Source organism: Ischnura elegans, chromosome 13 (assembly GCF_921293095.1).
Source record: "Ischnura elegans chromosome 13, ioIscEleg1.1, whole genome shotgun sequence".
Lineage (NCBI taxonomy): Eukaryota > Metazoa > Arthropoda > Insecta > Odonata > Coenagrionidae > Ischnura > Ischnura elegans.
Window position 1 is genome coordinate 12,919,670 of NC_060258.1, and position 24,587 is coordinate 12,944,256.

The 24,587-nt window shown below is 37.2% G+C and overlaps 1 protein-coding gene and 1 long non-coding RNA gene across 2 annotated transcripts in view; both read left to right on the plus strand.

The window, feature by feature from the left end:
- Nucleotides 1-24,587, plus strand: part of LOC124170029 — a 513,527-nt gene that overhangs the window by 150,478 nt on the left and 338,462 nt on the right. The gene's annotated exons all lie outside the window — the stretch shown is intronic.
- On the plus strand, nucleotides 8,800-19,425 carry LOC124170101. Its single transcript, XR_006867311.1, has 4 exons — nucleotides 8,800-8,875; nucleotides 15,768-15,848; nucleotides 18,372-18,437; nucleotides 19,371-19,425. It is a non-coding gene; the product is annotated as an uncharacterized LOC124170101 (long non-coding RNA).

The following is a 24,587-nucleotide window of genomic DNA, read 5'->3' on the forward strand; positions in this document are numbered from 1 at the left end:
TAATTAACATTAAATCAAAGTAAACATTACAAGGGATCAGCTAAAAACTCATTGACATTGTAATACAGCTTATTAAGCAGAAGGTCTTTCACTTGTCTTTTAAAAGATTTGTCATTCAGCGATTTAAAAGATAATGGTAGTTGATTGTGGAGAAGAATTCCCATCCTTCTCAATCCATGTAAACATTTTGTGGTCCGGGCATAATCTACATGCAAGTCATTATGGCTTCTTGTGAAATGTTGGTGAAAGTCTCGATTTTTAGAAAAAGATGACAGGTTTCTATGGATGTAGATAACAGCAGATAGAATATAGATACAAGGAATAGGGAGAATATTTAGTTTTCTAAAAATAGGTCGGCATGGGGCATTGTAGGGCTCTTTAGCCATTATACGAACAGCTCTTTTTGTATTTTAAAAATATTTGTTGCATGATGGGAAGTGCCCCAGAAAAGGATACTGAATAGTACATTGGAATAAAATTCCCCATAGTACAAAGTAATGAGTACATTAGGAGAAACAGTATCTCTTATGAACCTAAATAAGTAGCAAGTAGAACTTAATTTACCCAACAAGTGATTAACATGTGTTTCCCAACTCAAGCCCGAATCTAGGTGAGTTCCGAGAAACTTTGCATTGCTAACTTGGGGTATGACTGAGCCATTAACATCAATTAAAACGTTATTGCAGGGATTCCTTTTGTAACTAAAATGAACAACCTGAGACTTGCTGATGTTCAGGGTTAGTTGGTTCTGAGAGCACCATTCAGATAAGTGATTAGAAATAAGCTTACCATTGGAAATGGCGCGGTCAAGGTTACAGGCAGACACTATGATATTTGTATCATCCGCATAAAGGATTGGTGTAGCTCCTTCTACTATAGCTAGCCTACTGGGGAGGTCATTGATATAAGCAACAAAAAGAATTGGGCCAAGGATAGATCCCTGGGGTACACCACAAGAAACCTTGTTCAATTCCGATCTGAATTTGTCACCATGATGGGACACTACTACAGACTGAAGCCTGTCCTGAAGATAAGATTTGACCCACTGGTTAGAAATTCCTCTCACGCCAAGGTGATTAAGTTTACATAATAGCAGATCATGGTTGACATTGTCAAATGCTTTACTGAAATCAAGCATCAAACCAATTGTTGATAATTCTTTATCAAGGGAAGAAAGAATATTGTCGATTACATCAGCAGTGGCTGAGGTAGTAGATCTGTGCTGGCGATAGCCATGTTGACTACTGGATAAAAGGTTTGTTGATTCTAGAAATGTAATCAAACGTTTGTAAAATATCTTTTCAAACACCTTAGAGAACTGATTTTGAATGCTAATTATAGTTGACGGGGACCCGACGGATTTTAGGGATAGATTTGTAAAGAAATCTGCAGGATGTTATTGGCATTAAAAAGTATGTCGTGATTTTTAAATTTCCAGAAAAACGTGTTGTTGTTCGGGAATTTGATAAGTGTGAGGACGACATGGTATGCGGTACGATCGCGGAAGGAGAGGCTTCATTTGAGGAGGAATAAATGTTTTGCATAGCGCACGGAGGTTTTGCGGGAGATGAAAGGGACAAGGTGGCTCAATTTATTAAGAAATATAGCGCGTTATTTATGCCGTCTTTAGCCCCCGTCAGAGATTTTTCGTTCCGTATATTTTTGAAGTTTAAAATTAGTGGTTTGTTAAATTTTAGTCCTAGGCGATATATTTTTTTCCGCTTTATTTCTTTGGAAAGGTGTAGGACGTTTCCGCGGGTCACATTTTTTTGTGCAATATGTGCATAAGTTTTTTTCGTAAATACGTTCCTCCGTATTTCCTTTTTTTTTAGAGGAGAGGCAGATGTAACCGTCGCCACTTGGCCAATTACAATACTTACCGCCAATCAAGAGAAGGGTGGGGTGGGCAGGATAGCGAGAGAGGGTGGAAGACAGTTTACTAAATGACAAAAAAGGTGGGAAATAGGGAAACGCATTGAAAAAGGAGAAGGAATTAGGGATGACGCCAAAGCCATGCACACAATAACCCCGTTTGGTAAAAATACCATTTGTAGGTAAATTATCATATAATTTGAAGAAAACGATTCCCAAAAACATAGCTAGAGTCGCCTTTAACACCGCGGTAACGTAGTAGAAACGACTGTGTGCTTCTAAGAACACATAAAACAAGGCAAAAATAAAAGTGGTTTATACTTACTAAAGTGCAATGACAATAATATTCATTGCGTAGGACAGACTGGGAGGAGGTTTAAAAATCGAGTGATTGAACACAGGAACAGTTTTATCAATAATGACTAAAAATAATGTTTTGCTAAATATTTGAAGTCTTGTAATTATTTTAGTAATTTCACTTTGATATTTTACATTGCATAGACACAGGGCTAAAACTAGACTTTTATGAAATATGTGAAATTGTTAACAGCCCGCATAACTCTTATATCAATGAAATGTACTCTTCCCAATCGCCTCTTTCAACCCTAAACATTCCTCCCGATTTGTGGATACATGGATGTTTTGATTTTTATTACCGTCACCAACACCTGCTCCCATCCTTGGTGCTATGATTTCTCATCGAACCTCCCCTATTCACTGCCTTCATGTCATCTCTAATCCGCCCTCCTTCATTGACCTTCCCTATTACCCTCCTTTTTAGTCAAAATGTCTTCCCCCTCCTTTGCTTTGCCCCACCCCAGACTTCTCTTGCTTGACGGTATCTGACGATATCTGAGGAAGGCCAATTTGTACCTTGATAATGACACTAGGTGCCGAAACCGGGTCGGTGTTCATTTAAATATAATAGTGTGGAAGTTTACCATACGTTCTTTATTATCACGGAGTTAAAAATACGCTGTAACCAGTGAAAGCGTTTGAATGTAATTATCCTCTGAATGTATTGATTAAAATGTTGTAGACAACCGGAGGTTCAGAGCCACGGTTTTCCAATGCCCTAATTTGAAGAGTTACAATTGTTTTCGATACGAAAAGTGTCCTTATTTCAACATTATGAACATATAAAGGATATGTCAATAACACTTCTTCACAAGACTTTATCTTTTCACTTAGAATGCACATTAATGCCTCGTTTTAATAGTTGATATTTACGATAAAAATGGACGGAATGGGGTTTAAGGATTAAAAAATGCAACAATTTATAGAAGCACACCACATTGAGTCATTACGGGCATTAGCTTCTATGAAAAATGTGAAAAGGATATAGTTTTTAGCAAAAAATATGGCAAAAGTCGGGAAATGCATACAATAGAATGAATATTGGCCGCTTTAATTTTTAAACACTATCAAAATGAAAAATAATGAACAAGTAATTAATGAACAGACCGTACGACATATAGAGTATTTATGTAAATTATCAATTATGAAGAACGTCGATATAATAATGCGCGGACTCTTCTTCACACAGGGAAGAGCCGAGACGAGTAGTGAAGTTGTTTTTTGAACTACTGGTACAATTGGAACAAGGTATAATTCCTAAATATGAATAATAAAGCGTTTCGAGGAGTACCGTGAGCCACCGAAATATGACGAGGACGCGTCTGGCGCAGATATTGAGGTAAAAATTAATGTAATTTGGGAGGATGAACCAGTAAATGAAAATTTTAAGGCTGACGTCAAAGACAAGGGTGATTTTCCCGATAGTACAAGCCTTAATGAGTTATTTAAATTGATGAGTAGAATGGATTAGAGTAGAAGCTAGGATAATTAAAAGTTAGACGAGAAATTTGAAGAACTGGATGAGAATAGATAGGAGGATACTCAAAAACTTGAGGAGAGTAGGAAAGACGATCGAAAACAGAATGACAAGAGATATGAAAGAATGATGAAGGAAATGAGGGAGTGTTTTTCGAAGGAGCTGTAGGAGAGGCAGAAACTTTAAGAGAAACTCGAAGTACACGAAGATGGGAAATTAGAGGGTATTATGGTTAAAATGGACGAACGGATTAAGAAGGTGAAAACGGAAGTGAATGAGGAGGCTGGAATTGTGGAGGAACAAGTCGTAGTGATATCCCAAGACGTGCAGGAGGATTAAAGATCTCGCAAGGGAAGTGGCGGGAATCCGTCAAATGAAGGCAGGTGGTGCGGCTTCCCTGACAAGCTACCCAAGTCCCCCGTCGAACTTGCAATTTCGTGGAAGACCGCATGGACACCCCGTCGAATTCATGAGAGGGGCTGAAAAATACAATTCAGTTCACGCCATCCATCTTGGGGATAGACCGCGATTTTTCTATCAAATGCTAGTTGAAGGTGGGAAGGGATGTGCCAACACAAATTTTCCTTTCCCAGAGGATATGTAAGAGTTTAAACCGATATTTTATGTGCGGTACTGGAGTAAGGATCACCGTATTAATTTAAGATGAAAGTCATGTCAGGAATATATCGAAGTGCGCCGGGAAGTAGTATGCAGGAAAACGTGACTCGAAAAATGGCCGCCCTAAGACTTTGCGAGTAGCCAGAGAATGAGGAGGAGATAGCGGCGTTATTACTACGATATTTCCCACCATACGCCCAGGATTTGGTCCAAAGTGCTGAGGTTGCTACGTATGAAATACTCATAATAATGCTCGGACGTTTTTAGCAATCCCATGTGCCTGTAGGAAGGCCAGGTGAGACACACCCGAATGTCAATGCAATTCGAAATCAGACACGCCGCACAGTGGGGCCAAACCCCACTTTAAGTGGACAAAAGTCCAAAAATGAAAGTTTGAAATGTTTTTTTTTTTAATATAAGGTTGGGTAATAGGATGTTTGAACTGCATAACAGTGTATTTCACGGATTGGTATGTGCGCACCTTCGCGTAGAAATAAGTGTCAAAGTGAGAGAAAAGCGAAGCACTGGTCCCGGAGTCGCAGACGCCTAAATGGACGGTCGATTTTAAACTATGATTACAGTGCCAAGCCATCTTAATTTTATTTTTTAACTATAAATCAATTGCAATAAGTATAGAAAATATAAAGTTGCTTTTACTATTTATATTTTGAAGAAAATAGCCGTGGAGAAATTAATTATCATGAATTGAACGTCGTTGATTTTTCACGATTAAAGTTTTATTTAATTAGAGAAAATTTATATAATCGGACGGAATCTTCACGTGATTTTTAGACCAATTATTTATTGAAGAATGAGCTAAATAATGTAAAAAAATCAACTGCTATCGAGTTGCAAAAATAGTTTTATGATAAAAGATTAGCCATGCATGTCAAGCCGAAAGGGAATCCATCCGGCCGCTATGGCCGCACAGCAACGGGTACACTATAATATAAACCGTGTCCATAAAGGTATTATTAATTTGTAAAAAATCAACTTTGCATGCATTATATATTTTGTCTACTCATAGATACAAGTGGTGAAGTTTTCTACACAAGGGCTGAGATTTTTGAAATGCGGAGAGGCTATTCCCGAGGCTCTAACCTTGTCGTGAATGAAGTGCTCGAAAGGGTTATTTCCGTTCAACTGAGGTGTACGTATTCGATTTCGGAATGCCAATTTAGTACCTTTTCATTTTCTACGCGCAATAAACCATATTCTATTGTATTTTATTTTTGAAAGTTAAAACTACCTCTTCAATGCAGTATTTTCTTTCTTTGAGTATTGGAAAATGGTAAAGGCAAGCTTTAGAGCAAATTCAGCTTATTATAGCACTGCCGGACACTGTATCTTTTATTAAGAGAAAAAATTTTTTTTTCTATTAAGCATGTAGGATATTTCAAAGATATTGATAAAAATATTTTGCAAATTTTATATCAGATTTTTTCTGACCACTTGGATTTTTGACGTGAACTTTTTTATCTTCATTATTTCAATTTTTTTGTATAATCTATTTTTACAACGAATCAGGTTACTTTCAAAATTCTAAAAGTAACAAAAATTTTTTAAAAATTAAAAACTAAAAATATTGTAATTTTAATATTTGATCTCATTAAAGCGGTTTCTAAAACATATATATGCATTTTGTAGGGTTTTTATTAAAAGTTTTTGAATTTGTCCGTCTAAAGTGGGGTTTGGCCCCACTGTGCGCCGTGGGTTTAGTTGGTGGAATCGCGGTGAAGATAGAGGCTGAGGATAGAAGCAGACCAGGAGAACGGGGGGGGGGGGAGATGAGAGAGGTCCGAATGCAGGGAGCTGTGACGAGAGTAATGTGCTCCAACCTTTAATGAATTTTTCATTTCCACCCCCACAGTTGGGCAAATCTTAGAGTTTTGGTCAAACGACTTCCCCCACCCAAACTCGCCGAGAATAAAAGTGGAAGTCCCGATTCGACCTTATATGAAGGGCTCCGGTCAGCGGTCTCAAGTATGAGGAGGAGAGGACGCCTCATATGTGCCCAGAGATAGAAGTGCTCTGCGGGAGCCATTCGACGTATGCTCTCGTAGACATGGGAAGCCAGGTCTCGTCGATTTCTGAGGATAAGGTTAAAGAATTGAAAGGTTTTGGAATAAAATTGCCCACTCTACCCCTTGGGAAACATTTTATAATTGGGGCCGACCAGCGGAAATCAGCTCCGATAACCCAACAGGTGTCGATAACTCTTGCGATTGGCAATAATATGTTTCACTTAGTATGCTTGGTTGTTAAGAAATTAATTCGCCCAGTAATTTTAGGAATATATTTGTAAAGAAAACTGCAAGCTGTTATTTGCATTAAAAATCGAATTTCGTGATTTTTAAATTTCCAGACAAACGTGTTGTTGTACGGGAATTTGGTAAGTACATAGGGCGCGAAGGCTTGGTAGGAGATGAAAGGGACCAGGTGACTCAATTAATTAAGAAATATAGCGCGTTATTTATGCCGTCTTTAGCCCCCGCCAGAGATTTTTCGTTTCGTATGTTTGTGAAGTTTTAAATTTGTAGTTTGTTAAATTTTAATCCTAAGCGATACATTATTTTCCGCTTCATTGATTTTTATGGTATGGAAAGGTGTTGGACGTTTCCGCGAGTCACATTTTTTTGCAGTATGTGCATAAGTTTTTGTCGTAAATACGTGCCCCATATTCCTTTTTTTAGAGGGGAGGCAGATGTAACCGTCGCCACTTGGCCGGTTAAAACACTTACCACCAAGCAAGAGAAGGGTGGGGTGGGAAGGATAGCGAGAGAGGGTGGAAGACAGTTTGACTAAATGACAAAAAAGGTGGTAAATAGGGAGGGTCATTAAAGGAGGGGGGGATTAGGGATGATGTCAATGCCATGCACACACTAACCTCTCGGTCATTTAAGAGCAATATAACCCTCCCGTTGGGTAAAACTGCCATTAGTACGTAATTTACCATACATTTTGAAGAAAAAAATTCCCAAATACAAAGCTAGAGTAGTCTTCTACACGCCGGTTACGTTGGAGAAACGATTGTGTGCTTCTAAGAACACGCATAACCAGGAAAAATAAAGGTGGTGTATACTCACTAAAGTGCAATGACTGTAATATTCATTATGTAGGACAGACTGGGATGAGGTATTGAGATCGAGTGATTGAACACAGGAACAGTTTTATCAATGTAAAAACTCTTATAGGGAGAGTAGCCGTAGCAGTAGCCGCGAGAATGGGTAGCGAGTCGGTATCCGAAACGTCGGCGCTCTCATATTATCTAACCCGCACGGTATTCCGAGAAGAGTTTTAGCATGTTGTTCGCCGGGAAAGTGTTAAATCTTACAGTTTTATCAATAATGACTAAAAATTGTTTTGCTAAACATTTGAATTCTTGTAACTATTTTAGTAACTTTGAATCTGATATATTACATTGCATTGACACAGGGCTAAAACTGGACTTTTATGAAAAATATGAAATTGTTAACAGCCAGCATAATATTTATATCGATGAAGTGTACTCTTCCCAATCGCCTCTTTCAACCATGAACATTCCTCCCGCTCTGTGAATACACAGATGTTTTTTCTAATTTTTTTTACCTTTACCAACACCTGCTCCTATCCTTGTTGCTATGATTTCTCATCGAATCACCCCTATTCACTGCCTTTACGTCGTCTCTAATCCCCCCTCCTTCAATGGCCTTCCCTTATACCCACCTTTTTAGTCAAACTGTCTTCCCCTTCCCTCGCTATCCCCCACCCCAACCTTCTTTTGCTTGACGGTATATATAGATCTGAGGAAGGCCAATTTGTACCTTGATAATGACACTTCGTGTCGAAACCGGGTTGGTTTTCATTTAAACATAATAGTGTGGAAGTTTACCATTCGTTCTTTATTATCATGGAGTTAAAAATACGCTGTAACCAGTGAAAAAGTTTGAATTCAATTATACTTTGAATGTATTCATTAAAATGTTGTAGACAACCGGAGGTTCAGAGCCATGGTTTTCCATTGGCCTAATTTGAAGAGTTACAATTTTTTTCAATACGAAAGGTGTCCTTATTTCAACTTTATAACCATATGAAGGATATATCAATATCACTTATTCACAAGGATTTTAATTTTCACTTGGAATACGTCTTAATGCCTCGTTGTAAAAGTTAATATTTACGATAGAAATGGAAAGAATATGGTTTAAGGATTTAAAAATGCAATAATTTTTAGAAGCACACCACATTGAGTCATTACGGGCATTAGCTTCTATGAAAAATGTGAAAAGCATATAGTTTTTAGCAAAAATATGGCGAAAGTCGGGAAATGCATAAGATAGAAAAAAATATTCGCCACTTTAATTTTTAAACACTATCACAATGGAAAATAATGAACAAGTAATTAATGAACAGACCATACTACATATAGAATATTTATGTAAATAATCAATTATGAACAATGTCAATATAATAATGCATGGACTTGTCTTCTCACAGGGAAGAGCCGAGAGGAGTATTGAAGTTCTTATTTGAGTTACTGTTGAAATTGGAACAAGCTGTAGAAAATCCAAGGTAAGCACTTTAAATTACGTATACTTTTCATCACAAAGAATGAGAGATATGTATGTGGCAACTCACACTCTTAGTGATGTAATGCAAATCGTTGCTTGGATAAGTGAGGTTTCACCAGGGATCCCTCGATGGTCATCCTAGTATTCTAACCTCATGGCTATCCCGCTCCTCATAATTAGAACTCATTCATGTTGAAATATTAAAAAGATCATTTTATAATGAATATGCATAAATATTACATAAGATGTTGCTTAAAGTAACGATGAATGATTTCTCATAATAATCATAACTTTAAAAAAATGCTCTATTTCCCATGTTAAATCAAATACGTAATAAATATAATAAATGCAATACACATACAAAAAAACGATGTGCAGTAATTCATTGTATGTTCAGCATAAATATAACCAATAGTCGAGGGAATTTTGAAGATAAAAACTGTAATAGTTTCAATAAAATTTGTACATTAATACAATGTATACAATTGAGGCTATTATAACCCAATTTTTTCAAAGCTACGTAAACAATTTATATATGTTCAGCTCCTTTGAGGAAATATCTAAACTACGTATTATTTTGTGGTGTATGGTCTACTGAGGAATTTATTAGCTGCCACGGTAATTATTATTGACTGCAAAGTTTAAAAATTTTCAGAATGAAAAATCTTGAAATTGCATTTCTCCTGATAGCAGCTCTAGGTAAAAAAAAGGGTTAAAAGGTAAATACCTTACTGTATATCAAATCACAGAAAATTGTGCATAATCGATAAAAAACTAAAAATAATAAGAAATATACTCTGTAAGACCCTTGAGAGTTATCTATCATAATCTCTGAAACTAAGTAATAAATGTTTATTGCAAAAACTATATAAGGTTTGCTTCAACTTCGGCACCGCAGATAGCAGGTCATCCCGCTGAAACGTCTGTCCGTTATTGTGAGTGTCAATTTTGCATGCGTGTCTATGTTTTTCATTGTCAATTTTGTGATCCGTTCTTATCGATCGGTGTTTGAGTTTTATATATACTTCTTTCCTTCCCATTCTGGCTCAGGCTGAGGAAGAAGTCACTCCTTCGAAAGCTTCAACTTTTGTTTTCCCGTGTGAGTGTTCCTTTTTGTTTGTCTATGCTTAGTGATTGTGACTTGAACCACTTATATTATGTGCTACGTGCATATCATTTTTCCAAAACATTAACTCCAATAATTGGTTGTCGCAAGGAGATATGAAATATTTCTCAAGGCGATGGGGTACTCCACAGAACAGTATGCTTTGTAACATTCTTGCATGGAATTAAGCGTTGCATAGTTTTAAAAGAACATCATTGTCTTTCATGTACTTGAGTTTTCTGAATAAGTGGCAGATTTAAATTTAGCTTGCCTAAACTATCCGAAACACTAACGACCGTTGCATTCTTGATTAAAATCACTTATCTCTTTAAATTTCATTTTCCATATTACTGCGTAGTTTGATCACCATCTGTGGTGACCCTCTTGGGCAACTTCTTTTTGCCATTTGTTCAATGTATTCTCGTCACTCGCTCGAACGACTCATCGCATTTTTTTCAATACTTGCATGGAATTTCTATGGGAAATACTAACCATTGGCAAGTTTTGTCTTTGCAAGAATATGCATGTATCTTTTCTCATCTGCGTAATATTTCTTTGACTGTGTGGTGTGCATGTGGCGGTCCTCTTGCATGCTGCATGTTGGTGATTGGTCACTCCCTGCCAAATATCCTAGAGGTTGTTCGCGTGCGTGCACGAAGATGGCTGAAGAAAGGCTTCAAATATGTGGGTTTGAGTATAGCTCCCAGTGTGTAAAAGGAAAAATGAAATCGGCAGCTTATGGTTTATCACGACTGCCTTCAAATGTTATTTCAAAATTATTTTCATTTTTTAATTGAAATTAAATTTCCCTTAACCTCAACAGAGACAACCCTGTAAACACAAATAGCTGCGGAAGCGCCAAATATCCTAGAGGTTGTTCGCGTGCGTGCACGAAGATGGCTGAAGAAAGGCTTCAAATATGTGGGTTTGAGTATAGCTCCCAGTGTGTAAAAGGAAAAATGAAATCGGCAGCTTATGGTTTATCACGACTGCCTTCAAATATTATTTCAAAATTATTTTCATTTTTTAATTGAAATTAAATTTCCCTTAACCTCAACAGAGACAACCCTGTAAACACAAATAGCTGCGGAAGCGCTGCAGCAGCGCTACGCCGTAGCGCTGCAGACGGTGCCCACGCGCTGCTGACGCGCGACAGCAACCTTCAAATTTCCGTTTTTTGAATGCCACACGCGCTGCAAGAGCGCCACTGTAGCGCTGCAGAACAGCTGCGGCAGCGTAACGGAGGAGCATCACGAGCGCTGCTGAACAGCTGCAGCAGCGCCGTTCAGTTGCTGCGGCAGCGCTGCAACAACCGTCTTGCAGCGCTGTAGAAATGCATTAGCAACGCTACACCAGCGGTGCTGCGGCGCCCGAATTTCGCTTTAATTGCGTACTGAATCAAGCTTATCCTTGCCAATTACTATCCGGTGGCCTATCCCCAAAAGCAATTCCATCATTCATGTGCAGGTCTGAATTATCATCGCTGCTATGCTCGTAGATATGTCTACTTGTCCGGGCACTAGTCAGCCTGGCAGGTGAATGAAGAAATAGCTATTGGGCATACGCTATGAAAGAGTACTGAAATAAATTATTAGGTCTTGATTGAATAACCCAGTTCAATCAAGACCTAATAATTTTTTTCAGTACTCTATCATAGCTTATGCCCAATAGCTATTTCTTCATTCACCTGCCAGGCTGACTAGTGCCCGAACTCATAGACATATCTACGAACATAGCAGCGATGATAATTCAGACCCGCACATGAATGATGGAATTGCTTTTGGGGATTTACACTGAAAGCATACCATCAATGAAAAGGCCCGGAATAACCTGCATAACTATGGCCAAAGGGTAGTAAACCAAAACAAAATTACCTTGACAAGAAGTTTGGCACACAGGGTAGACGGTCATAACCTAGAAAGTAAAATTTCCATAGACTTTCACTCTAGGCTTACCATCAGTACTTCACTCAGCCAAAACAGCATTAGTTCTCAAATCTCGAAACAAAAAAAAGAATGCAAAATTAAGAACTGGTAACCACTCCATACAAAGCGTACAACAATCCTCACAATAACTAAGCATACCTTAAACACAGATACTTACTCACCATTCGCTATATAGCATTATCCTTACAGCAGCATGAGTTTATGGTAGAAGAAAAAAATCGCAAAAATTCAAAATATGCTTAAACAATTTATTTTCAGTGCATCTTTTAATTAGCATCCCAAAAAGTTACAGAACAAAGAGACAGCATGCAAGGCCAGATTTAAATAGCAATTAATGGTAGTGGAAGTTTCTCTGCCCTCTCCTCAGAATATAAATTTGAAAATTAGAGAATAAACAAAATTCATGTTAAGTAATTAATGCATGATATGTCAGCAGAAGCAATGAAACGAAAAATCATCAAAAGATAAGGCAACAAACATATTACTCAATATAGAATGAGAATGCACCACAATTCCTAGTTACAGAACAAAATGACAGTACCCAAGGGCACAATTGCATGGCATATAATAGCAGTGGAAGTTTTTATGTTCTTTCTTCGAAATACAAAACTGAAAATTAGAGAATAAACAGTGGTCGTTTAAAGTAATTATGCTAGACACATCAAATGAAGCGAGAGCAATTCAATGAAAAATAAAAGCATATATTCATAATAATGCAACAGTATATACAATCGCTGCCAAAAACGGATCTCCTTATCCTGGTGCAATTGCTGGTACAACTCTCCTATCTTTTTATTTATTTTACCAAAACCAACATGAACCGGCGTAGGCTTCTTATCAGCATCTGAGGAAATACCAAAGAACACACATAAAGCATCTACTGATACAAAAGACGCAATAAATGGGAGATCAATTGTAAAAGGAGGGAAGGAATAAATGACAAGAGTAAAAACTATACCAAGAATAGCTTTGTAATAATTATAATATTTAACATGATGAATCATAAGCACGCAAGAGGATTCCCACATGCACACCACACGGTCACAACAATGTTACATACGCCAGAAAATTACACTCTCTCATTTATATAAAGGCTTGCCAAACACTCATGAAGGCAATCTACCCTGAAGCTAGAACTTGCAAAAACATTGTCAATATTTTCTAATTTGTTCTCAGAAGGTTCAGTGAACACACTCTTGAAGTAGGAATTCAATATATTGGCTTTCAAGAAACTGTTTGCTAATACTTATCCATCATCGTATTTTAGCGATCAAACGGAAGATATTTTACATTGCTCGTACTTCCCTAACACCAGACCAAAATGCTTTTGAGTTATCCCGTTACTCCTCTACCAGTGTTTTCATTTTAAAATTCGTCAATGCATTCCTGAAGGCGTACTTAAGCTTCAAACAACTTATATTTTTTAATTAGTAACACGAGATAATTACTGGATAAATCAGTATTGACGTCTTCCATTTTAGCAGGGCATTCTGTCGCTTTAATGATTTTTTCACTCCCGCGTCAGCCCATCTCGTTAGACAATCTTTTTAGTAAGTATTTTACTAAAAAAGTTGGCTAACTAAAAACTTTTGAGCTGTGAACTTTTCCTGTGACATGCGTTACAAATTTCCTATTTCACTATTAATGGAAACCTATATGATCATTATTTTAAAGCTTATTTTCAATGGTTCCAAACATAACTACGACCACGTATGTAAACAAAAACACTCACTCTTAAAATGTGTTTATATTCACCATGAAAGAATGCCAATTCTACCTAATTTCAAGGAGAATTGAATTTAAAGTAACTAAAATTATACATTTTAAAAGAAGATGATAAATTCTTACCTAATAAGAATCCCCAAGGACGATCAACAGTTCCACAACGTTGGCCGCCATAGCCTCAGCAAACTTCCCAAGCACCCTGGTAAACAATCGCGTATCGCGTAGCGGAGGATTGTTGCACAAACTCGGATTTGCAGCGTTCCAGCAGCGTGCTGCAGGCATGCTTTGCGCATGCGCTGTTGATGCACTGCAATTGCATGTTTCGCCAGCGTGCTGCGAAAAAGCGCTGCACAAGCGCTGTTACCGCGCTTCATTGAAACGGAAACGAACTTGCAGCTGTGAAACCCCTGTGCAGCGCTGCTGCAGCTATTTGTGTTTACAGGGAAGAATTGTATTAAGAAGAGATGAAATATTAGGGCAAGGTGGTCCTTTACTATAGAAATGTTTGGCAAAGAATGGTAGCTGAAATTTTAAATACATTTTTTATGCTTTCAAATGAAGTTGTACTTCACAGTGTTCTCCTAATGTGGGGTCACAGGATAATAATTCCAACCAAATCCCGAAAGCAGCTTTCAGATGGAATTTCATGGGGCAAACTGTAGAGTGGTTAAAATGAAAATGCTTGTCCTCCAGTACCTTTGGTGGCCAGGGCTCAATGCATGTAATAAAAGTAATGTTAGAAGCTGTCGTCCTTGTTGAAGTAATACCAGGGCTCTGAAAAAATCAGTTTCTGTCGAGTTTGATAATGCTAAACATGCATTTGATCATAATCACATGGATGTTCTGGGACATTTTAAGGGAAAATTGTTCTTTATAATTATTGATGCTTTCTCAAAATGACCTGATATTTATGAATTGACTAAAGCAAATTCATAATCAACGTTTGGAAAGCTAAAAGAGAATGCTTCACCCGTTTTGTATTCTCTAATGTTATAATCACTGATGGCTGTGTGTTTACATCACTTTAGTTTTAAAACTTCTGTGAGATCAATGGAATTGTTTTCAGGAAGTCTGTTACCTAAGTACCTCTATTTAAGAACGGAGATAAAATAATTGTGTTATAACCTTCTAGGGGGTTTTAAACAGCCTGTTACGGTATGCGAGACAGGCAGGGTTAGGTTCGTGTTCTCTAGTGAGCAAGTATCTGTTATCATACCGTCCAACTCCTCACTATGCCACTAATGAGACTCCTGCCAAATATACGTTTGGGTGTAAGCCCAGGGCAATGTTATCTTTACTATCATCATCCGTTATTGATGCGTAGAGAAAAAATACAGAACATAAACATGGCGAGATCCACACAGAAAAAAAAATATTAAATAAAATTAAATAATAAATAAAAATACATGTTAGGACGTGAGCCTAGGAGAAGGTAGTCGTTTACTGTCAACATCCGTTGTTGATACGTATTGAAAAAAACAGAAAAGATACATCCATGACGAGAGGAATATAAATTTTAATTTGTGTGTGGTAGTGTTTTTAAAAGGTTACCACGTGTTAAATGCGCCAACTTGAGTAAAAGCGGCCATTGTGAACCTTTTGGGTTTTAGGAGATATTCCTTTGAATTCATTTAATAACATAATTTTTTTGTAAAAGGCATACAGACCAGATAATAGGAGTTGGTAAGTTTTACAGTGACTGTGAAGGTAAAGATGGATTTTAAACAGATATCAATAGAAAATATTTTGAGTGGACTAGGTACACTCTTCAAACCAGCTGGCAAACTAGAATTGCAAAAAAACATGCTATATCAGTTCCTTTGTTGTAATGGACATTGATTTTCATGTACTACAAGTTATTTTAACATTGATTTTAATGTTTAAGTTGGTGTTTGAGGGGTGTAATGTATGTAAAGGCCTACACGTTACCAAGCATTAGAATATTTTGTTATTGGTTGTTGCTTGTTGATATCATCTTGAACGATAGAATAAACTGTGCTGTTCGCGATATTGCAATCCTTTGGGATTTTATGATATTGTGGGTGAAATTCAGTGATCTTCAGCGTGGAAGTCAGTGTTGGCGTTGAAGACAATGTGCTGTTCTTTGTTTATTTCAGCACTATGGATCAGGATCTGATACCTAAGGAGAAATTGAAACATCTGATGGAGCTGTGGAATGAAATGCTTCCTTTAGATAGGTAGGTTAGTGCTCTAAATGTTACATTTGAAATACCAGACGTCATTTTTCGTTATCATTGTCCCAATTCAGCAATGTGGTATATTGTCGCGAAAATGAGTCTTGATAACTTATTATATGAATTTTTTGTGATCGTCTTTAAAACACCAGTATGTACTTTCAATATTCATAAATATTCTATTTTTAGGGAATGGAAGAAATGATAGACTGAGTGAATTTTCAAAATTTCTATTGTCAAAATTATTTGAAAAATATTTGCTATAAATTTCATTTCATCTCCGTGCACACCGTCTATTATTCACCATCTAACTTTAAAGAAAGAAAATCAATTTATTTTAAAAATCAAAACGATAAAAAGTAATTCTTCAATACTTTTTAACATTTTATTCTTTAGTCTACAATAGGGAAGTACACTAGCGTTTCAAATGCACAAAAAACACATTTTTTAAATTAGAGTTCCGAGTAACAAAATGGCGTAAAACCACAGTTTAAATCCTAGTAATGTATACTTGATTCGAGATGACCGTCCGAAATATGAAAAGTTCAAAGTTCAAAAAGTTCAAAGTTCAAAAAATTCAAAAGTTCAAAAGTTCAAACTCTAAAACGGGTGTCCATGTTTAATATTGGCCGTGACGTCACAAGGCAGTAGCAGAAGGCAGCATCTACGCCTTTTAGTTCTACCACTATTATTGCATAGAAAAATTACTGAATTTGAGGATATCCGTTTTTTGCTGTAATGAAGTTTCTTTAGAATATATACGTGGCTGCTTCTCTGACTTCATCATTGCGTGATATATTAATATTCATTTACGTGTCAACTTAAAGTTTGGAAAGGGTAGTGCGATTAGCGCATTGAATCTTTAATAAATAGATGACTGTATTTAATTTTCGCTGGGTATATTTTGGTACAATGCCGTTTATCATGCCATAGCATTTTTTGTAAGAACTGATTCAAACTAATAGACCTATTTCAGACGTTTGCTGTAAGACTAATTCGTTGTGTATGTATTCACGCCGGCCGGAACGTTCGCCCTTCGCAAATAGAATCATGGGATGTTAGCCGTATTTCCGTGCTGGCTGGTTGTTGCCGCGGTTTGCTGTCCAAGATGGGTTCATGAAAAGTTAATCTTGGTTAAGAGAAGGAAAATTCCAACGATTTACCAAATTATGATGTCTTTATTGTCACTGAATTTTGGAAAAAGGAGGACAGGTTCAACTCTCCTGAAATGCAAGGCGTTAAGGCTAAGTGGTGAGTGGTTTGGTATCAACACCTTATCCCATGTAATTTCGTAGATTTGGCCGCAATATTAAATTATTGCGGACTTATTTTAATATAAACCCACCCTTATGTATTTTTACTACAATACCAGGGAATCTTACGGTGACAATGCGTTGGGTTACGCACAAATCCGAAGGGACATTTTCATCAACAATTTCCTCAAGGATCAGATCCTTTATCACCATACTTATGTGGTGTCCTCTATAGATGACTTTTGTTGGAGTTTTACTAGCTCTCTTCCTGTCACTATGGCAGTCAAATATCCTAGGAATAGTACCATCTTTGGCCCTGGGCTAAATATTACCTTCCATCAATTTGTATTGCATAAAATTTTCGAAGTCTTCTTCCATCTGCAGAGGAAAACAAATAGGATAATTTGAAATAAAATGGATTTGGGAATTAAGTTTTTGTACAAATATGCAAGAAAATTCCAGAAGGGCATAATTCTTTAACCAAACTACTTTCAGATTACACATTACATAGGTCTACACGGAAGATGGTATATTTTGACTCAACACACTTTCTGATATGAATAAGCTACCTATTAAGGAAATTATTAAAATATAAATATCAATTAGATTTAACAATACCTTAAAATGATCTTCAAAACAGAATGTCATCGTTAGGTAAGAGTCAGGAGCAGCCTTGAACCATTTAATCCGTATGGCTTGTGCTTTAGGCACGGGAATGAATATCTTATTCAGTCTTTTGTTTCGACGTTGAGATGCTATTGGAACAAAAATCATTTATAATTCATTTTTGAATTCATGTTTTCCGTACTAGCCGACATTTTAGGAAGCAAACTCCACCAATTCCCGGAAACTCTCGCCACGCTAAAGAAGGCGACGGAATACAGCGATACTTCACTGCGTGCACTGCCTTGTGACGTCACATTTCAATCAAGGTGGTGTTTCAGCGCAAGATGAAATTTTCCGACTTTCAAAACGTTTTAAAGTGCATACCCCAGATGCAGGAAATAAAAGCGACTATACTAATATTTCTTTTTTAGGCTAAACTTTCAAATTCGGCAATAAAAAAATTAGTGCATATCCCCATTATTAGAATTGGTTTTCTTTCTGGTGATGCATAATTTAAAGTTAACAGCATATTACCCTCATTCAATTTGAGAATATATTCATCGACATCACAGCACTATGTGATTTCCTGCCATGAAAATATCTCTTTAAAATATTACTATAATATCGTACTAATTTCTTGTTTTTGGTGTTCCTTTTGTGTTTGCAGGCCCACTATGCACACCATCTTGTTTGTGGTTCTCGCTCTACTCCGGAGAGCAACAATGACCATGTGGTGAGTGTGCACTTTTCCTCGATAGATTGTCCATCTATGTGTGTCATGCACACTTAATGAACTCGTGTGGCTTTGTTTGAGCTTGAATCATGTGATGCTAGACCAGAAGTCTGAATATTTATCAGGAAGTAGTGTTAAAGTATTTTGAATTTTAACATTTGGACTTTTTAATTTCATGAAAAAATTGTTGTTCCAGAAGCATTTCAATGCTTAGTTTTATCATGAATTACAGCTTTCTGTCATTACCCTTTACGATTTGGTGAATTTTTTGGGACTTCCCTTGCTCTTTGAGGCATTTAAAAAAAAGTTATATACGTTTGCATTGAAAGTATAACTAATGCCAATGAACTCGAACGTCTCCATCTTAACAGTAAATCATGCTCCTGTGAAAGGATAAGTGTAGTGAATTATTGAGAACTCAGTGAATAGCATTTGCTGTTGTTGACTGGCCGAAGGCCTGTGTCTTTGACGTGAGAATATTCCGTACAATTTTTCATGAGGTATTCGGTGTTTGCAAGTTTCTTTTTGTATAATTCTTAAGTCAGCAGGTTAAATTAAGCAATGATTTTTATATGTTCTGTCAACGACCTTTTGTTTGACGTTTCATTTAAAATTGAACCATATTTTTACTTTTGTGCCTCTGACATTAAGTCAATAGAATATTGTTTTTGTATGGGTTCATTGTAAAGAAATGCGTCTTAAGAAGTATGTAAATATGTTATAAGAATGTTGCATTCATTGACTTATTAGTTTCAAAAATGTTACATGATCATTGGAGTATTGAAAATTAAGGAAATTTGTATTCTGGGTTTGTAAGCGTTTGGGCTCGTGATCGTAAATGGATTATGATTTACCTATTTCTTTCATGTATTTTTTTCTATCTTCTACACTATGATGCACCATAAAAGAAACTGCATTTTCTTATTTCCCCAGGGTACCAGAAGAAATATCATGCCTCACGTCTCAGATCCAAAAAGTCGTTAAGAAGTTGTTTGTGCTTGTGAAGACAACGAGGTAAGAAAATTATTTTTTAATCTTAAGTGCAAATCAAAATTAATTTATTAACTTCACATTTTCTTAAAAAAAATCCCGCATCTTAGATTTGGCCAGAGTTAGTTTGTATATATGAGGTTGGTCACAAAATACTGGCATAATTCTTTAAATATATGTTGTTTATTAGAAACAATCTGGCATTGAGTTACAATTAAAAAAACGTCTGTGCTATTTCATTGCCAAATGCAACCACCCATATGTAGTCCACTAGGGTGGTCCTTATTTCTCGAATTTTCGAATTTCTTTCGGGACACCCCCTCATTTTATGCCAATTGGTGTAAAAACATACCCTGTAAAACATTATATTAATTGGATCACTGAAGAACGTGCCGCATCCCACTCAAAGTTTAGAAATGTTGGTATTTTCGGCTGTTTTTCGGATATGAATGGCGATAAGAAGGCGCTGGTTTTTTCAACTGATATTCTATGGTAACTAACGATACAATGGACATTTGGCATGATTCTCCTAAAATTTTTTTCAATTGCGACCAGTGTTTCCCGAGATACGGCCCCAAGAGTGAGTGCGCCCCATCCTAGGCAGACATTTTTGGTGGCACGCGGGTTGCATACAATCAAAATTTGTTGATCTTTCTCACTCATTGAAAACCATAAAATTATTTAAATAAACTTTAAAATTCGTCAATATAACCTTTAATGTTATATTTATCACTGTTTATTTCCAAAACGGGGTATTATTTGGCCTTGGTGATTTATTCTTAATAGGTTTTGAAATATTTAAAACAGAGGAACGTTAGTGTCCGACGACTTCCTGATCTTCGCGTCGAAACACTTTTTAAAACCAGCTTGTATATGCAGTTCCGGCATTGTAGAATTTGGATATGGAAACTTAAAACGCCGATCAAATATTCTTAATTGGTCATTATGAGAACATATCTATTGGCCATAAATTACCATGCAATGGGCAGTTGCTAAGGTTTCTTTTCTTTAACTTTCTAAAGTTTTCTTTTTTAATTTTCGATGTTGTTCTAGACTTCTATTGAAAGAAAAGGAAGTGTCTTTGGGAGAAATTGCAATAGTTTCAGCATATAATCGAAAAATTGGAAATTCTTTATCATTAGTGGCGGTTATTGCAGAAGTCAGGACGAAGAACTGAGTCGCAAATGGAAAAACAATTGAAATTCGTGCCAGCCCTCGACGGTGTGCTTAACATCACCCATGTCGATGGTTAAGAGAACATGCCTCTGAAATAAGACACTCTGTTTCTTCACAGTAAACGAGAAGAGGGCAGACCTGGATGTATACTTCGATTGTTTAACTCTTTAAAACATAGAAAAGAAGGCTATCCTGTGACTCTAATTAGCCGACAAACTCTGAATTACGACTGCGGCGATCTAAATGTGACGATATGAAAGATAATTTGTTTTTTTTTTAACTTGACGTAAACCAATCAATAATTCGCAATACTAAACAGTTTATGTTAAAATTTAATTATAATATGCAAATGTAGACCTAAATTGCTGTTAGTAACTCTTAGTCTTATGAATTTTGAAAAGTTTTCCTAAATATAGTTCAACATCTTCAAAGGACAGCAATGGCGAATGTAATGTGTCCAAATGTTTTCGAGGAATAGCAGATAATATTGCCATCAGTTCTTCCTACTGCCTGACAGTATAGCGGGCTCGAAGAGACCTTCACTTCACCTTCACAAGATCACTTCGAGATTTGTCGCAGTTATAAATTCAAAGTGAGGGACGGGGAAGCTGTTCATACTTTGATAGCAGTATTTCATTAAAATATTGACAAATTTATCATAGATCCGTCACGGTCGCGAGCGTTTACAGCAGGAGTACGCAGCAAACCTGCGCAGAGCATTTGTATTGTAAGAGCTGGATACAGTTACCATATACTTGGACGGAATATTTCTTCCAGCACTGATGGGCAAAGAACTGGTGAATAGGCTTCCTGTCATAGCCACCAGTCCGGGAGCTAAGCATTTCCTTGGGGTAACAATTTAATAATCAGGCAGTGGGAAATATCAAGCCGTTGCCGTCTATCAGATGCATAAGGAGTGGAACCTACATGAAAATGTCCAAGTATTCTACTACGATCGTACTGCGACCAACATAGGGAGACTCAGTTGCGCATGCGCCCTTTTAGATCGGCTTCTCAAAAAGGATAATTAGCTTCTACCATGCCGGCATTACGTATACAAGTTGGTTTTAAAAAGTGTCTTCGATGCGAAGATCGGGAAGTCGTCGGACTCTTATATACCTCTGTTTTAAATATTTCAAAACCTATGGAGAATAAATCACTAAGACCAAATAATACCCCGTTTTGGCAATAAACAATGAGAAATATAACATTAAAGGTTATATTGACGAATATCAAAGTTTATTTAAAGAATGCTATGGTTTTACGATGAGTGAGAAAGATCAACAAATTTTGATTGTATGCAACCCGCGTGCCACAAAAATGTCTGCCTAGGGTGGGGCGCTCACTCTGGGGGCCGTATCTCGGGAACCACTGGTCCCAATTGAAAAATATTTTAGAAGAATCATGCCAAATGTCCATTTTATCGTTAGTCACCATATAAAATCAGTTGAAAAAACCAGCGCCTTCTTATCGCCATTCATATCAGAAAAACAGCCGAAAATACCAACATTTCTAAACTTTGAGTGGGATGCGGCACGTTCTTCAGTGATCCAATTAATATAATGTTTTACAGGGTATGTTTTTACACCAATTGGCATAAAATGAGGGGGTGTCTCGAAAGAAATTCGAAAAATCGAGAAACAAGGACCACCCTAGAAGTCCACGGGTAACTTTAAGCAAACACGGAATTTATATTTTTGTGACTTAAATTATGAGAGTGCCTATAGTGGGCAACACATATAGAGCATGCAGTCCGAAAAGCAATTTAGCGTTATAGCAATCTTTGGAAATTATTTTATAGAACGCTCGGTTACTCCTTGCCATTCTTTATGGAATGAATATCCTGTTCTCCTGAGGTACTTGCCATTGTGGCTTTGTGGCAAATTTCTTTTTAAACAAATTGTTTTCTTTTTATGTAAAAATAAACCTGTTTCTTGTTGAAACTTTGTAACATTCTTTTATATATTCAATTACCTTCTTTTAAAGTTGCCAAAAAATGAATATCTATTATGCGTTCTTTTACGCAAACTACTTTTTAGACCTCCCACATTTTTTATGAGATACGTTTTAAGGTAATGTTATCGGCAAGAAGCTGATTAAGGCACCTGAGGATTTTACTAAGTTAACGTCTATATTTAAACCCCTCGTTTGTAGCTTTGATTTCAAACTTTTGCATAATCATATTATTTCACTTGTGGCACGGTTTTATATTTTTTGACAGATCAAGTGACAAATCACAATCTTATCATGCACGCAACAGCGATTAAACGTGAACATTAACTTAGAATTTAATACCCTCCCAGTCTTCTCTCGCCCATGGACCTTCTTCCTAGTTTTATACATTAAAACCTGACTTACAAAATTCTGCTGTGACTGTGATGGCTAATGCATTTATCGGTGCAAATTAATTCATCAGTTCTTCTTTAGCCATAAATTATTAGATACTGTTGAAAGTGACTTATCGCGCGTCTTTCTAGCTCCTAACTCTTCTTTTTCAGTCTCCTTCACATCATCAATTTCAGACTCCTCTATCACCTTCCTCGAAATAAACATACTTTTAGAGAACTATAAATTCACCACTTCTATTCACAAAAAACCCACAAATCATGAGCAATATCTACATTTCACAAGCTGTCATCCGTCACACACCAAATACGCTATTCCTTTCTCTCTCCGTTCGCGCCCACCGCATTTGCGGCAATACACCAACATGTAGTCACACAACACCCTCGCCAAGACCTCGTGAAGTGGGGCTATCCGCATCCTCTTCTGAAAAAAAAGTCTGCCGGCGTCTCACATATACGCTCCGTGCACCGAAACAAATCAATCCAACCGACTGAACCTCACCACCACATTCATTCCTGGTACCCACAAAATAAAAAATATACTGAGAGACCTCTACCCTATCATCAGTACAAACCACAGTACCACCAGTGTCCTCTCCTCCTACCCGTCTATCACATACAGAAAGGGACCCAACCTGCGCAACATATTCCGATCCACCCGCCCCTCTCTCCCCCCTCTTCTTCCTCCTCACAATGCAACCGCCCAAGATGCAAGTGCTGCTTCTTATTCCGCTCTACCTCCCCACCAGTTATCAATAAATCTTCCTCCTCTCCCTGCTGCCCGTCCTTCAATGCCGTATACCGACTATCCTGCAATTTTTGCCCTGCATACCACATTGGCGAATTCACCCCACCAGTCTCTATCCGCATGGATAACCACCGCCACTCCACCGAGACCCCTCCATTCGTTAAGCCTGTTCCTCAAAGTTCCTTCGACAAGCGCTTCTTCCTCTTCCTCATTGAAGTTTTACCTGAAATGCCACCAGCATTGAGGTGAGAACTCGGGAATGGGCGCACATCTGGGTGGAGAAGGCTTTCAAATCACCCGGGCTCAATATAGCGCACTAGCCAATCCATCTCCTTTCTCCCTCACTTCCTCTTACCAAATGCATCTACACAAAAGATTTCCACAGTCCTTCTCTACTCGTTGAGAATAGTGACACCCCACCGAAACGTCTGCAAAGCATTTTGTGAGCGTCCTCTTTTTATATGTCTCTATGTGTAGTTTGTATTTATTTATTTATTCAACTTGTGTGTTATCGCAAGAAGCGTTTTCTTCAAGATTTATATACAGCAACTCCACAGTATTTAATCCAACAAGTACAAGGAACAAATCCATTTGCCTCTCCGAAGGAACATGTTGCACGTGAAATTTATGTTGTTGCACCGTAATATAAGTTGCACATGGCACCTTCGATTCGTAAAAAGGTTTAATGATGCTGAAAAATATTTTATTAGCTATTATGTTTAATGAATCTTTGTGGATCCCATCCTCGACCCCAATTTTTGTTCAGATTAGTCAACTTTTGCTTTATCACTAATACTTGGACGGTACATACTTTCACTGCACAAGCGCTCAACAATCGCCCACCGAATCCAATTCACTCATCTAGGACCCTAACGAAACACATATGGTCAG